This window comes from Canis lupus, chromosome 1, assembly GCF_011100685.1.
Source record: "Canis lupus familiaris isolate Mischka breed German Shepherd chromosome 1, alternate assembly UU_Cfam_GSD_1.0, whole genome shotgun sequence".
Lineage (NCBI taxonomy): Eukaryota > Metazoa > Chordata > Mammalia > Carnivora > Canidae > Canis > Canis lupus.
Window position 1 is genome coordinate 37,524,975 of NC_049222.1, and position 15,217 is coordinate 37,540,191.

Here is a 15,217-nt window from a genome sequence, read left to right on the forward strand (position 1 = left end):
TGCTGCTTCTTCTTCTTTTTAAAGATTTTTATTTATTCATTCATGAGACAGAGAGAGCGAGAGAGAGGCAGAAGCACAGGCAGAGGGAGAAGCAGGCTCCATGCAGGGAGCCCGACGCCGGACTCGATCCCGGGTCTCCAGGATCACACCCTGGGCGGTAGGCGGCGCTAAACTGCTGAGCCACCCGCGCTGCCCAGGACGGCTGCTTCTATCGTGGAAGACGGCGCGACTGCTGCGCTGCTTCTGTGCCCTCCAGGGATGCTCAGCGCCCTGGCGCTTCTCAGCCCGCAGCGTCGGGCACACATCATCTTGGTTGAAATAGAAGCGCAGAGAGGTCGGTGTAGGAGGCCCCCAGATGCAGGTTAACCAGGCAGCTGACGGGGCCTGCACCTTTGTGGAGGGGCTCCGATGAAGCGGGAGCTCATGGTTGATCCGGAATCAGGAGCAGAGCCTTGGCTGGTCCCCGAGACAGAGGACCACAGGGGACATGGTTCCGAAGGTTGCACTGACTAGAAAGCGGATGGGAGGGTGGACGGAGGTTGGAAGAAGGGCCATCCCTGGATCTATTACATGAAAAAAATTCCAATTTTTTCTAGTGAACAAAGGGTTTTTATGTTGTGCAATAGAAAACAAATATATGAAGCTATAGGACAGGTGCTTGCTAGTTGAGGACAGGAAGTACCGCGAGTAACAAGTAAACGTGGGTGAGGAACATTTGTTATGTAGAAGCTCATTAAGGTCTATAATTCTGGAATGTATTTGCAAGACAGTGGGGTGGGTCATATATTTCTGTCTTGTGGTAGAGCCGGTTTAACCCAGTAACTCTGTAGACATTAAAACTATTTCTGTATTCTCAAAGATGGGTTTCAAGCTGCCTGTCGGGTATCTTTTCCCTCTACACCCCTCCACAATATGGGTGCTACCAATTTACCCATCTCTTTTACAGTCTTTGAGCGTATCTAGAACTTTTATCCTCTGCTTATGGAGTTTCCTGATTTTGTAGTGCAGGAGGAATTTGTTCAAATTCATACTCTGGTAAGGGCCAAACCTGGATCCTCTCAGTCTCCTTCAAATGACAATCTTGTCCTGATTTGCCCAGTTTGAATTAAATATTCCTACAGTGTATGACTTACATCTCTACTTAGCATTTATATCAGCTTTGCTTTATGGTTAGTTTGTTTCATATTGATCTATTGAACTCAGTTTTTTTGACTTTCTCATTGGTCATGCATTATTCTCTTATGTAGCGCCCTTCCCCACCCCTGGTGCATTGCCTTTCACAGAGCACACTGCTCCGTATGTATTTGTGGAAGTAATAGCACTTAATAAATATTACTCCTAAGCCTCACAGTCATTCTTGGATAAATCAGAATGGTTAACTCAGTTGATTTGATAGTCTCTAAAATTGGATACTAAAGCACAGAAGAAGAAAATGAAATGTCTAAGATATCATTTTTAATATACCAGCATGCAAAACACTAGAATATATAGATCAAACACCTTATTTCAACAGGATGACATGTAACCAAATGCCTTGGTAAGCTGCTTATCCATTTGCAAAGGAAATTAATAATATTTCTCTCCTGTAGGCCATCTACACAAACAGATTAAGGTTTCTGGTGACCACAAATACTCCTCAGTGGTTAGAAAATATCTTGAAGTATTTCTGAATTCAAGGAAAAAATCCAGCTTTAACATCATTTTTTTTCCATGTTGGCTCTTGTTTATAGATAATTTAATATACGCAAGATAATTGAGCATGTGTTTCATCTTAGCTGTAGAGCGAAGCATTGTATATAGATTATGTTCAATTCTTATAATAAGTTATTAGGTAAAGTTATATTTCCCCACTATTGTCTAAAGTTAATCTCACCACATATCCTTTTTCTCCTTGCACCTTTTATTGAGAAATGTTACTCGCACACAGAAAAGTGCATAAAATCCAAATGGACAGTTATACAAATAAAATAAAGCAAATACTTGTATAGACATTGCCTAGATCAGGAAATAGAACATTTTATATAGAAGATATGGAGTAGCTACTGAAGGCAGAGTGAGAGGGAACTAACCAGGCAAATTCATCCCAGTTGCAGTCTCATTCCTTTCTCCTAGTGTTTACACTCTGCTGACTTTCATAGTAATACTGACTTTGCTTATCTTTATCATTTACCACCAACATGTTCACATCTCAGTAAAAAGGTTTATTTTTCTATTTTTGAACTTAATATAAATGGAATCACATTGTGTATATTCTTTTTTGTCTTATTTTTGCTTAACCTTGTGGTGGGGTTCCTTCATATGGTTGCATGGAACTTTAGTTTGGCCATTCATTTTTAATATTTCATGGTGTCCATTGAATGAATATCACAGTTTATTTATGCATTTTACCGATAATGGCAATTTGGGAAGTTTCCAGTATGGGATATTATGAACAATGTCTCTTGGTGCATTCATTTTTTAAAGTTTTTTCCTAGCAGTAGGATTTCTGGATCAAAGGGTATATGTGTTTCAGCTATTCTAGATAATGCCGCTCCAAAAAGAGTATATGAATTTATACTCCCACCAGCAGTATATGACAATTTCTGATGCTCCAAATCCTGGCCAACATTTGGTATTAGACTTTTAAATTTTTTCCAATCTTAAGGATGTTTAATGTTAACTCATTTCAATTTGCATTTTCTCTATTACTCTATTGAGTACCTTTAAAAAAAAAGTTTATTGATGCTTTGCATTTTGACTTTTGTGGAACTTCCTTTCAAGTTTTTCCCTATTTTTCTATTGGATAGTTTTTTTTTTTTTTAATTTTGAGTTTCTCAGTGAGTTGGCTGTGTTTTGAGATTAAGCATTATCAGCTTACAAATATCTTCCTTCCCTTTCGTGGTCTATCTCTTTACCTTTTCCATGGGGTCTTATAATAAGCAGAAGTTCTCAATTTTAATGTAGTCAAAATTATCTATATCTTCCTTTATAGTAAGTGCTTTATTAAATAAGTATTTATTAATAAGTGTCTTACTAAAAACCCCTATCCTAAGTTAAGATATTCCTCTATGTTCTTTTCTGAAAGATTTAAAGTTTCACCTTTCACACAGATTTTTAAATACACATGGAAATGATGGATATACTTACCCATTATCATAGTTCCTTTGATTGAAAAGTCTGCCCTTCTTCATTGGTTTGGAGTGCTAACTTGTTATAAATCAGGTATCCTTTAGTGTGCACAGTTATTTCTGAACTTCAGTTATATTCTATTGATTTAAAAGTCCATCCTTGCAATAAATGTTCACCATCTTGATTACTGTAGCTTTATAGAAGGCTTGATATCTGGGTAAGTCTTTTCTACCATCTTCTCCTTCAAGTGTGTATGGGCTATTCTTGGCTTTTTTAATGCGCATGTAAATAAACTTGTTAAGCATCCACACACAGACTAAAATAAGGTGCTGGTGATATGGAATTAATTGACTTTATATATTAATTTCAAGAGAAATATTTTTTCTAGTAAGCTTTCCAATTAGTGAATTTGATACATATTTAACTATTTTTAAAAAAGTGATTTTAACTTTTTGCTTTACTTTTCTTTTTGCCCCAGATTTACTGAGTTATGACTGACAAGTAAAAATTGTATATATTTAGGTTTCACAGTGTGATTTTTTTTTTAAAAAAAAGGTATACAAAGTGATGATGTACATATGCTCTGTGAAATGATTAATCAGTTTTACAGATTATTTCAGTATTTCAGGTCATCTTTAATATAGTCCAATAACATGTTATACATCTTTATTAGACCTTTTCTGAAGTACTTGATGTATTTTAATGCTGTTAGAAATTTACCCTTGCTCTTGAGATAGTTTGATAGAGTCTTCCAGAATCTTTCTCATTATTCCTTCTCTTACTTGTATCCTCACAATTTCTTACTCCAGCGACCTAATCTCTTTAGTATATGAGCATACCCCCTACACATTTAACAAAAGCCTCCAGTAGCTATCTGTCTACTGCCCCCAATCTTTCTTTTATGGCCAACATTTTGGACATGCTAGTCTACATTTTGTCTCTTGTCTTCCCTCTAAGTCAGTCACTTCCCAACCTTCTGTAATCTGATTCACTGCCATCCACCATGCAGCATCTACTCTATCAGAGGACCTGCTGGGGATTAAAGCCTGGGGCCATTTTTCAAAGTCCTTCTCTTGATGTTTTAAAATTATAGAACATTGTTGATAATGATAATACTATTAGTGATTGCCATAATAATTATAATATATTAATAGTATCAGTGATATAATTGATCTTTGAGTATTTTTATGTGGCAGTATACTAGATCTATTATTTTTGCAGTTAGGTGTTATCACAAGTGAAATGGCACATGCCAGTTTCCAGGGTTAATGGTGAGTTCTACAGGGAAGCCTGCCTAATGTAACAATCTAAACTCTGTCCACTTCTTGTCTCTCCCTTACATTCTAAGCTCCTACTCTCCTCTGGTTCTCCTTTGACCTATCCAGCCTTTCTTTCTTAGTCTTCTCACATTTTTCTTCTAGTATTCATGTCTTCAATCTGGATCCTTCCAAAAGTCCTATCATTGGTTTTCTTCTCACTCCTCCTATCTTTCCTTGTGTGGTGTCATCCATTCTTACAGCATCAGCTATGAGACTGATCACCACACTAACTTCTTTTTATCTGAAAGCCACCATGGTACCTGGCTCATAGCTAGTTGGATGATAAATGCATGAATGAATGAGTCTTTAAACTTATATCTGCCAAATTCATATTCCTAGCACAGCCTTCAAAGGAGTGAGGGATCTAAAACTATCTTAAATCTCCACTGGATGGTATCCAGCCATCTCTGCTGAAGATTTACAAAACTGAGCCATAATCTTTCTCTCCCAAACTTGCTCCTCCTCTTATATATTATATATCTTATCCTGGTTAAAAGCACCACGCTTTATCTATTTGCTCATTCTGGAAATCTGGCAGTCACAGGACTCTTTTTATTATGCCAGCCTCAGAAATCAGTAATCAGAATCCACCAATGCAAATTTCTTGCATTTTGGTCTTTACTGCCCTGTCTTCTTGTACAGTCCTTTTTGGCACACTTATGTATTTCATATGTTGGTGATTCATATGTTGAGCTATTCTAGAAGGAATAGAAAAAGTGAAGATTTTACCCTTTCTGGGGTAAATAGCATTACCGTTTTCCCATGTGAAGAAAAAGAATCCTTCTAGTTTGGTAGCTTATATATTGAGATTGTCCAAGAGAGAATTGTATAAGTATCTACTCTCGCCCCCATCTCCTTCTTTCTCTTCTTTTTCTTCACACTGTTAGGTATACAAAATAATGGAAGAAAAAACTTGTGAAGAAACTGAAATATTTAGCCAGAAGTTAGATATTCAGATGCTTTGGCACTTAGTTAAGACTTTCAAAATTTTTATTTCCAACGTTCACAGAAATGTGGCTGAGAAAATGGAACTGTGCACTTCATTAGTGTTAACTGCTGAACAACCAAATACCTTGTTTTCTGTCACTTCAATCTTTCCAAAGGGAGTCATGTTAAATTTTCACTGCAAGGGTCTTTATCTACAACTTTTGTGATCTGGGGGTCTTATGTATGGGGTGACTGACCTTTAGGAGTGCTGGCACAAGGCCAGAGGGGAAAAAAAACACAAAGATTATAAAGTTAGAACACAAACTTTTATGCCAAACACGGTGAAAGTGGCAATTACGGTTTTTTCATAATGATGTAGATACATTATGAGCCACTGAAAATCCTACCTACTAGACATACATAACTTAGGATATTGATTTATTTTAAAGATTTTATTTATTTATTTGAGAGAGAAAATGAACGGGGGAGGGGCAGAGGGAGAGGAAGAAGCAGACTTTCTGATGAGCAGGGAGCCTGACACTTTGCTCCATCCCAGGACCTGGAAATCATGATTCAAGCTGAAGGCAAACACTTAACTGAGCCACCTAGGTGTCCCAGGATGTTGATTTATGAGATTCTTTTTAACAGCATTTTATACCATGATGGACACTATGAAACTAGAATTAAAAGTGGCACTGCCACTTTTAGTGGTAAGAGTCCTTCAGGGATTGGCCAGGCTAAGAAAGTCATGCCTCTACTGATTCAAGGGAGGGAATACACAGCCCCAGCTTAGCTACCCCACTTAGGGACATTCTAGCCTCAGAACCCCATGTGGTGTTGTCAAAGGCTTCCACAGAGACATAACAGCTTGATATTTTCCTCAGCCCAGACTTGCTTCTTTCTTTTCATTTCCTTCTACAGATGTTGATCCCTAGAGCATACATAATAAACATCCTCTATGCTAATCTCCTGCATCTCAACGTATGCTTCCTAGGGAACCCATCCTGCAGCACCTACCACGTAAAAGTTTGGGGCGGCTTTGGCAGGCGAATTTAGCATGAGTGCTAATGCTATGAGGCTTTCCCTAGCACCAGCAACTCATAAAGGTTACCAAGTAAACAGATTCCTTCATTCTGGCAACGTTGACACACCAGGCACTCTTAGGGATACAGAGACCAGTAAGAGGTAATTCCTTGTCCTCTAGGGAGGGATATAGATGTGCACAAATGGTTACAATACAACACAATAAGTGCTGTAGCAGAGGATTGCACAATGTGCTCATGGAATGCGGATGAGGGAGCAGTTAGAGCTGCCTGGAGTGTTCCTGAAGATTTCACTGGAGGAAACATTTGATTGGGAAATTAAAAGGAAAATATGGGTGATGCCTGGGTGGCTCAGCGATTGAGCATCTTCCTTTGGCTCAGGTGTGATCCCAGAGTTCTGGGATCGAGTCCCACATTGGGCTCCCTGTGTGGAGCCTACTTCTCCCTCTGCCTATGTCTCTGCTCTTTCTCTGTGTGTCTCATGAATAAAAAAATAAAATCTAGAGGGAATACCTGTGTAAAATGTCCAGTGAGAAGGGAGGGAGGGAGGGTCTAGGCTGCATTGAGGGTGAAGAAAGGCAGGAAGTCATGAAAAGTCATCCTAGAAAAGTAGTTGGGGACCAGAACTAAAGAAAGAGTGGTTATCTAGTGATAATGTTCAAAGAGGAGATAAAGAAAGATACCTAAAGAAGGTCTATACTCCATGTGGGGAGCATTCAGGAAGAGCACTTAGTGAAAAATGCTGAAGAACCATCAAAGTGAGAACAGGAAAACCCAGGAGAGCTTTTCTGTAAAAGATTGAAGAGAAGGGATCCCTGGGTGGCGCAGCGGTTTAGCGCCTGTCTTTGGCCCAGGGCGTGATCCTGGAGACCCGGGATCAAATCCCACGTCGGGCTCCCGGTGCATGGAGCCTGCTTCTCCCTCCTCCTGTGTCTCTGCCTCTCTCTCTCTTTCTCTCTCTGTGACTATCATAAATAAATAAAAATTAAAAAAAAAAAAGATTGAAGCGAAGAGAATTTCAGAGGGGCAACGGTCAACTTTTACATGCTCCGAGGAAGGTCAGTGGACTGAGCACTTCAAAATAAACCATTGCACCTACGTTGGAATGGCTAAGCAAATGGTGATAAATGGAATTCATGCAAGAGAAAAGGATAAAAAACATGAAACACGATGTTGAGAAAAGTCAGATATACTACAAAGATAGGTTTAATTAAACCTATAATGCTTAGGAGTACTTAGGTGGTAAAAATGCAAAAGAAAGCTTGAAGAATGAGTACGCTAAATTAGGACAGTGGTTCCTTGAAAGGAGGAAGGGATAATGACCTGGATGGTCAGGAGGGCCACTGCTAGGGTCTGGTATGTTCTTTTTCTTTCTTTCTTTCTTTCTTTCTTTCTTTTTTTTTTTTTTTTTTTTTTTGTATGTTCTCTTTCTTGATCTGAGATGTTTTTATGGATATTTCCTGTGAAAGAAATCTTTGAACTGTGCATTTCTATTCTATGGGCTTTTCTGTGAAGCGGTTTATATTTCACAACAGGTAGGACTAAAAAATAAACAATTGGAATGATTAATAGTAGTAGAGTAGTAGTAGCTTTTGGTGAGTAGTTTCAGGTGAGTGGTGGGTGGTGGTGGTCAGACTGTGCTTGGTTAAGAAACGAAAAGAACTGGAAATGCAGATTATCTTCTTCATATTGGTGGGGAATAGAAACAGATAATCTGGCATTTTGGAATAGTAACCTTTAAATTAGTAATATTCCTAAAACTAAATGTCCTTAGTTAAAATTTATAACACATGCAAGTAAACAGCAGTAAATTGACTATAAATAGTCAAACAAAACACTTTTAAAAACTCTTGGTGACAAGCAAATAACCTTTTTTTTAAAAAAAAAAAACAGGTTTTTGAAAGCTTTGTTCATAGTTGTTAATGTCAATCTAATGAATTTTTAGAAATTTGGAATTATAAAAGGGAGTACTTGAAAAAAAGGTAAATAAAAAAAAAAGAAAAAAGGTAAATAAACTATCTAAAAAACCAAGCAATTCATTAAATATGTCATTAATCATTTGCCTTTAAGGGGCTGGAATCATTGGTGTATTGATATTTTTTAGTTTTAGCACAGCATTTGTACCTTGTAATATTTTTGACACAGCAAATTACAGCACATTTAAATCTTCATGAAAACCCAAATTTTGACATCTGCACTAAGTATTCTCCTACTGGAGTAAAGGAATGTTAAGAATTAGAGGGAACTTTTAAGGTAACTCAATCAACTTGTTGATTTGACAGGTTAGCACTCTGAGGCCTTGGAGGCTGAATGGCAGCACTCAGGTCACACAATGATTGGAAAGCCACCAAAGCCTGGGTCCCTTACCTCTCAGTCCTGTAATTATTTCCCTACAGCACCCTAAAACATGCAGATCAAATCTTTGTGTCACAAAGCTTCCAAACAAGTCCTAGAGTTTTGTGATAGTGGAATTTGGTCTGTATGAATATCGAAAATGTTCTGTATTTGGAAATTGTTTTCTTTTAAGTGATAGTTTGAAAACACGAAACACTTGGGTAAGTGTTATTTGTAGTTAGTCTTGGGGTGGTATTTATTTAGGGAGAGCTCATTTCCTATGTAGAACGTGATTGGAAAATGACTTGATTAATATTAATGGCGATTCATTGTAAATGCAACTCCTAACACAAGCTTAAATTCTGAGACAGAAGGTCAGCTGCATAATCTTGTCAGCTTCCATTACAATATAAGCACACTTATGTTGCCTCATTAAAGAATCTCAGATATCTTTGTGGATGGCCAGGGCTTTGCTTCTCGTGGTAAAGGGAGGAAAGAAATCCCTGGCTGATTAAGTAGTGGATCCAGAGCTGGATTTGCAGACAAACCCTGGCTTTCACGGAGCTTACTCTTATTTTGCCCTTCTAATAAGAAACATTCCCTCCTTGGACGAACCGTAGTGTCCCTTGTGACATCCCATGTGATGCAGGGAGCAAATTGTCAACTTAATTCTCATCGATTTTTTCTTTTAATCGTAGATTCTATCATAAGTAAGGACTACATCTCCCAAACTGAAGGGAACTTTGTGTCCAGAGAGCCTGCAAATCTCTATAGCCATTGACCTTCTAAGTGACTATCAGCGATATTTTCTAATTTATCACCTCACTGAGCTACTTTCATCATCTGTAATTCTCAACCCACTTAAATCTAGTCACCTTTGTGGTATAATTCCCTTGTTGTGCCCAAGATTACGTATCTGAGAAACCACCAAGGAGCCAACACCGATGCAAGCGCAGGAGGGTTTATTGACAAGCTCGATTTTGGGTGCAAGTGCAAGCAGTGCAGAGGCTTGGACCCCGAGGTTAAGAGGCGTAGCAGTTATATAGGGGCCAGGGGCCAATGAGATTGTAACACACATAGAAAGTTGCATAGTCATGTCGGTCCGCACGCAGGTGGACAATTGAATTACAATTTACCCTATAGTGACCATCTGAACTAGCCTATCACTCTGGTCAGAATTGGCGCGCAGGTTTGGCGGGCAAAAGGCGGGGTTTACATTCTTTGGTGGTTTCCGGTAAGGGTATGCTCAGCGGCTTGACTGGGGTGGGGGAGTGCCTTAAGCAATAAGCAGATCATGTGGGGGTTATACATGAGATGGTGGGTGTAGCACAAAATGGAGCTAGTCCTGCTCTGCTTGTCCAGGGGTAGGGAATTTTTGTTAAATTCCTTGGGTCCCACACCCTGTGTTTGAGGATCAACTCCTCTACCAGACTACAGGTGTCTTGAAGACAGGTTATGAGACTGGGTAATTTTTGTGCACCCCAGTATACCTAGAATGGTAAATGCACACTAAGTTATTAATGATTACTGGTAAAGCAAAGACAAATGCTTTCTAGGCTTATTGCTCGCTCTTTTGATTCTCTATGTCTAAGGGTAGCTAGCCTGCTTTTTGTGTTTTGGGCAGCATTTGGTGATATGACTATAAATACTCTCTTTTCCCCTGGCTTCAGTGGCATCTAATGTGTCTTTGTTCCAGTAAGCTGAATTTGCAAGGTTCTCCTTGACACAATTCCTACAATGTCCTGTCCCTGTCACCAGGACCATGGCCTTCTGTGACATCTCCTATTTCTTCTCTTCTAAGATTAAGAAAACAGCACCCTCTTGATAAATTTTTTCTGTGAATATTTATTTTAAATGGTATTATTATTCCATAGGAGACAAAATCAAAAATATAATAGAGGAACAATATGCAAAATAAATACTAACATCTGGGCAAAATGTAGTAGCATACTAGCTTGCACAAATGATTTTTCTCTTGTCAGTGTCTAGTTTTTCTCTGGCTTTAATATTCACTTATTTACCTCTCATGCTTCCAGGCACAGTAAAAGAGCCCCAGGGCTTGGCTAAACTGAGCATTTTTAGAGACCTCCTGCCAGAAATTGCAGCTTTGCCTCTGACTGGCTTGAGGTGGCTGTTTTTACTGGAGCTTTCACCCTTCAAGCCAGAAATGGGAAGTTGTCCCAGAAATTCTGATTACCCGTGGGAACTCGCTATGTCCCTTTCACTGGTTGTTGACTTTCCTCCCTTTAATCATCTCTCAATTGCATTTACCTCAAAAAACATTAGAGAGATAAATGGATCCATTTAACAGATAGGTTTTGAGGAAATGAATATTTAAAAGGTATCTGTGGAATTCAGGAGGCATGCTTCCCATTCCTTCTACCTGAGGACCTCATTGCCACATCAGGACTTGGTTATCTGGGTGACTACTTGTGTATGGAGGTGATTGTTTCTCCTTTCAGGTCTCCTTGAAATTAGTGGGTCATAATCATAAATGTTTTAAAATAAATAATTATAGTTGTTTATTTTTATATTAACTGGCATTAGTTAAGTTTCCTGCTATTTACCTCAAATTTGCTTTCTTCATTTTATGGTGAAGTTATTTTTGGCTTTTAGAGAACTTATATTTTTCAAGTGCATATATATATATGTGTATATATATGTAAATATATATTTACATTTATTCCCATGTTTAAATATGAACAAATTATTAGAAATATGCTGCATATAATTCATATATATATATTTCCATTAATTACTTTAACACTGTGAAATCGGTCGGGCTGACTTTACAGATGCGGAAACTGTTAGAGAAGTTATATGATGCTGTCACCTAGCTGATGAATGTCAGTGTTCATTCTGAGATGCAAATGTTAAGATTTAAAACATACTTCCACTATCTCCTACCAGAATGCTCTCCTGCTGTTCTGGAGATGGTATGTGCTTCCCCTGTCATCAGTACTCACCCAGTTTTTTCTTCCAGTGGTCATGAGATGACCCATTTTCCAAGACTCAGTTCAAGTCCACCTCCTTGAAAGCTGTCCCTAACAAAGCCAGTCTGGAGGGTTTTTTGTTTGTTTGTTTGTTTGTTTTATTTTTTGTTTTTTTAAGTACTTATTATTTATGGCATTCATCTTCTGTTTACTCATATGCTATGTTGTGTAATTGTTGTTTGAATATGCCAAATTAGGTATTTAGAGATGAGATAAAAGAACATGGGCTTTAGGCTCAAATCTTGACTGCTACTTAGCAGCTTTATGGCTTTATGTCTCTGTTAACTCATCTGTGGAAATTTATTAATTCTCTTAAAAAGTATTTTTTGATTCCTACTGTATTCAAGATGTGCACAGTGGTGAAAAAATACAACAAAGTGTGAGGGAGATAGACTAGCAAATAATGTAAGCAAATATTAAATGTTATGAAAAATAAAACCAGATTATGAAGTAGTGACTGTGAAAAGGTCTACATTGGGTAGGATGGTCATGTCTATGAAGAAGCTGATACTTTACCTGAGCATGGCTGATGTGTAGAGTCAGCTTCTCACAGACCAGAAGAGGAGCTCTCCAGGCAGAAAGACTTGCAAGTATGAAATCCCAGAGGTTTGAGATATCTTGACTTATTGGAAGAACAGAAGGAAGGCCAGAACATTTGGGGCATAGTAAGCAGGTGTTGTGATCATATGGTAGGCAGTGAGGTTGCTGAGGAAGGGAGGGATCAAATCATGGGGTCTTTAGTGGCAAGGAGTTTGGGTTTTATTCTAATTGCTTTAAGAAGTCAATGGAAAGGACAACAAGGTTCCCCTAACCACCCCTACTATTAGGGGTGCTGAATGGGTTGCCACAGGAAAGCACTTAGCTCAATGCCTGATAGTTAAGTGTTCAACGTACTTTTATTCCACCTTCATATATACGTTTTATTTCTACCAACACTGTAAACTCCTTAAATGTTGGAACTACATGTCATACTGTTGCATTCCCTACACCTGATAAAATTTGTTAGATGTGAGTCAGTCTAGTGTGCTGTTTAGAAATAGCCTTTATGTGTAGAGATGGGTACTGTTTTGAGTAATTCAACCAATGAATGAGGTTATCTGATGAGTTCTGTAATAGCAACTTGCATGTAGTGGAATATGCATAATTCTCACCTCAATCTATATTTAATTGCCATTCTGGAAAAACATTGACTTTTATATGATTTTTTTGAGAGAGAGAGAGGGAGGGAGGAAGAGAGAGAGAGAGACAGAGAGAGAGAGAGACAGAGAGAGAACAACGTAAGTATAAGGGATGCAGGCTCCATTTAGCATTTTGGAAGGAAATATCTTCAGAAAAGTCTTTTCCTTTTTATTTGCCACACCATCTGTTGTTCAGATAAGCAGAAATAGGGAGTCCTTTATTGAGATATATACTGCTACTTAAACCCTGAAAGTTTATTTCTTTTTGGAAATGCCAACACATTTGATTTTTTTCCGTGCTTCAGACCATGTATATTATTTTTTCATTCTGGCAGAGGAGAGATCAAGATAGAAACCCCTCTATCTGGTCTTCTACTAGAGGTTTCTTCCTGAAGGACAGCTTCCCAAGAGCCATTCATCACCATTTCTATGCATAAGAAGTGGGAAGATTCTTATATTCTTCCTTTGTATATTCACATTCAGATCACTCACTCAGGGACATGCACTGGTTTTTAAATTGTCTGCTGTTTTGAATTAAAGATGCCTCTTGGGTTTTATGCAACTCCAAAACAGCCAAGTTAGCTCTTTCCTGAATTGGTGGTCCTTGTTGTTTCTCCACATTTTCTTCATGGAGGGTCACCTTCAGATGATTCATAGGTTCACTGCCTTCAGCTTCAAAATACATTTAAGAATATTTGATTTTCGGTCATCTAGCTAGCTTTCAAAATAATCATCAGAAAGGATAAAACTTTAAGTTAAAGGCAAATCATTATTTCATAAAATTCTGTCTTCATCCCCATAAATCTTCAAGTTCCCTATTTCTTTTTGACAAAACTGTCAAATAAAACCCAACAAAAAGGAGCAAAACCATGAAGTCAAAAGTACTTTTATTCCTTTGATGTGTTCAGTCTTTAATTTTAAGTGGGATGTCACTTTTGTTTTCCAACTGAAATTGAAACTTTTTGAGAGCACAGATCATGCCATATATTTGTTTCCTCCATAGTGCCAAAACCTCATTAGATACTCAGCACACACATAGCAAGCTGATTAGAATGTTTGAACAATTAAACTTGTATTATTGTTTGATGACTTCCTCCTGCAGCTTAAACCTTAAGATATTCCTTAAATTTGGCACAGTGCAAAAGAAGATGGAGTACTAACAAAGCCTTATCTTATACTAAATACATTGCTGCATTTGTGCTGTTAATTCAGGCCCTTTAGAAGAAAACATATGTACTCTTCTAGGGGAAAAAAAAAGAGAAATGAAGACTTTGAAAGTGATAATTCAAATGAGGATAGTTTAATTTCATTCTTTCTTAAATCTGTGAAATACAGAACAGTATTCTTCAAAGCTTTTAACAGAAGGCCAAGGGTGAGATGATAGTGATATTTTGATGCCTAGCACATTGAACATCCCTGAGCTTTTGCAACAGGGATTATGAATAAGAGTGAAAGAGATGAAAATTTTCAGAGTTAGATCTTATGAAAACAAAAATATGTGATTCACTTCTCTTAGGTATATTATGAAAGATTGGACAGTGAACTAATGAGTTGGTAGCCATTTCTCTTGAGGATGGGAAAGAGCTACTCTGAGGCAGGTGTTTGACCTTAAATCCTGAATCTTCTCTCTGAATTGAGAAATGCTCTGTATTGGATATGGTTTCTTGCCATAAGTCTCAAAAACTAAGCTATGTACTCCTCCCAAATTTTAGCTACCCTTAGTGAACTTTTGGATCTATATGAATGAACTCCTTTTATGTAATTACTACATTCATTGGCAACATGGCAAAACTGAAAAGAAACAGGTAGAGGGTGTGTATTTAACATTTGGAACTGCTAAGGAGTCTGTTGCTTAGTTTTACTACCTCAAAAATTTGGAAAAGAAGATCTCATTTATAAAAACAACTACCTATTAGGAACATTGTTTTAAGAGTCCAGCATAATAATGATCAGAGCCTATTAAACTAAGAAAAGTAACTTTAAATAATGAACACTCAAAGTTGCAGAGAGTTTGAAACTGGCATTCCTATACATTTTTGGTAGATTGCTTTCCCGTCACAAATTAGAAAGCAGTGTGGCCTCTACATTGAAAATAAAAACATTTATAGTATTTTTTCAAGATTTCCAATTTTATGGAAATAATTGGAAGTAGGAAATAAATGCACAAATAATTTATTGAAGTGGCATGCATAATTACAAAAGCAAGACAAAATGAACTCAAACTAAATCACTAATAGTTGTGAGATGCTGTGTAAGTTAGGATACCTCCATTCACTGGAACATTATGTGGCCTTCAAAATCCTGGTTAAATAACA

The 15,217-nt window shown here is 37.7% G+C and overlaps 1 protein-coding gene across 5 annotated transcripts in view; it reads left to right on the forward strand.

Annotated features, from left to right (window-relative positions):
• GRM1 (glutamate metabotropic receptor 1) overlaps positions 1 to 15,217 on the forward strand; it is a 398,087-nt gene that overhangs the window by 76,793 nt on the left and 306,077 nt on the right. The gene's annotated exons all lie outside the window — the stretch shown is intronic.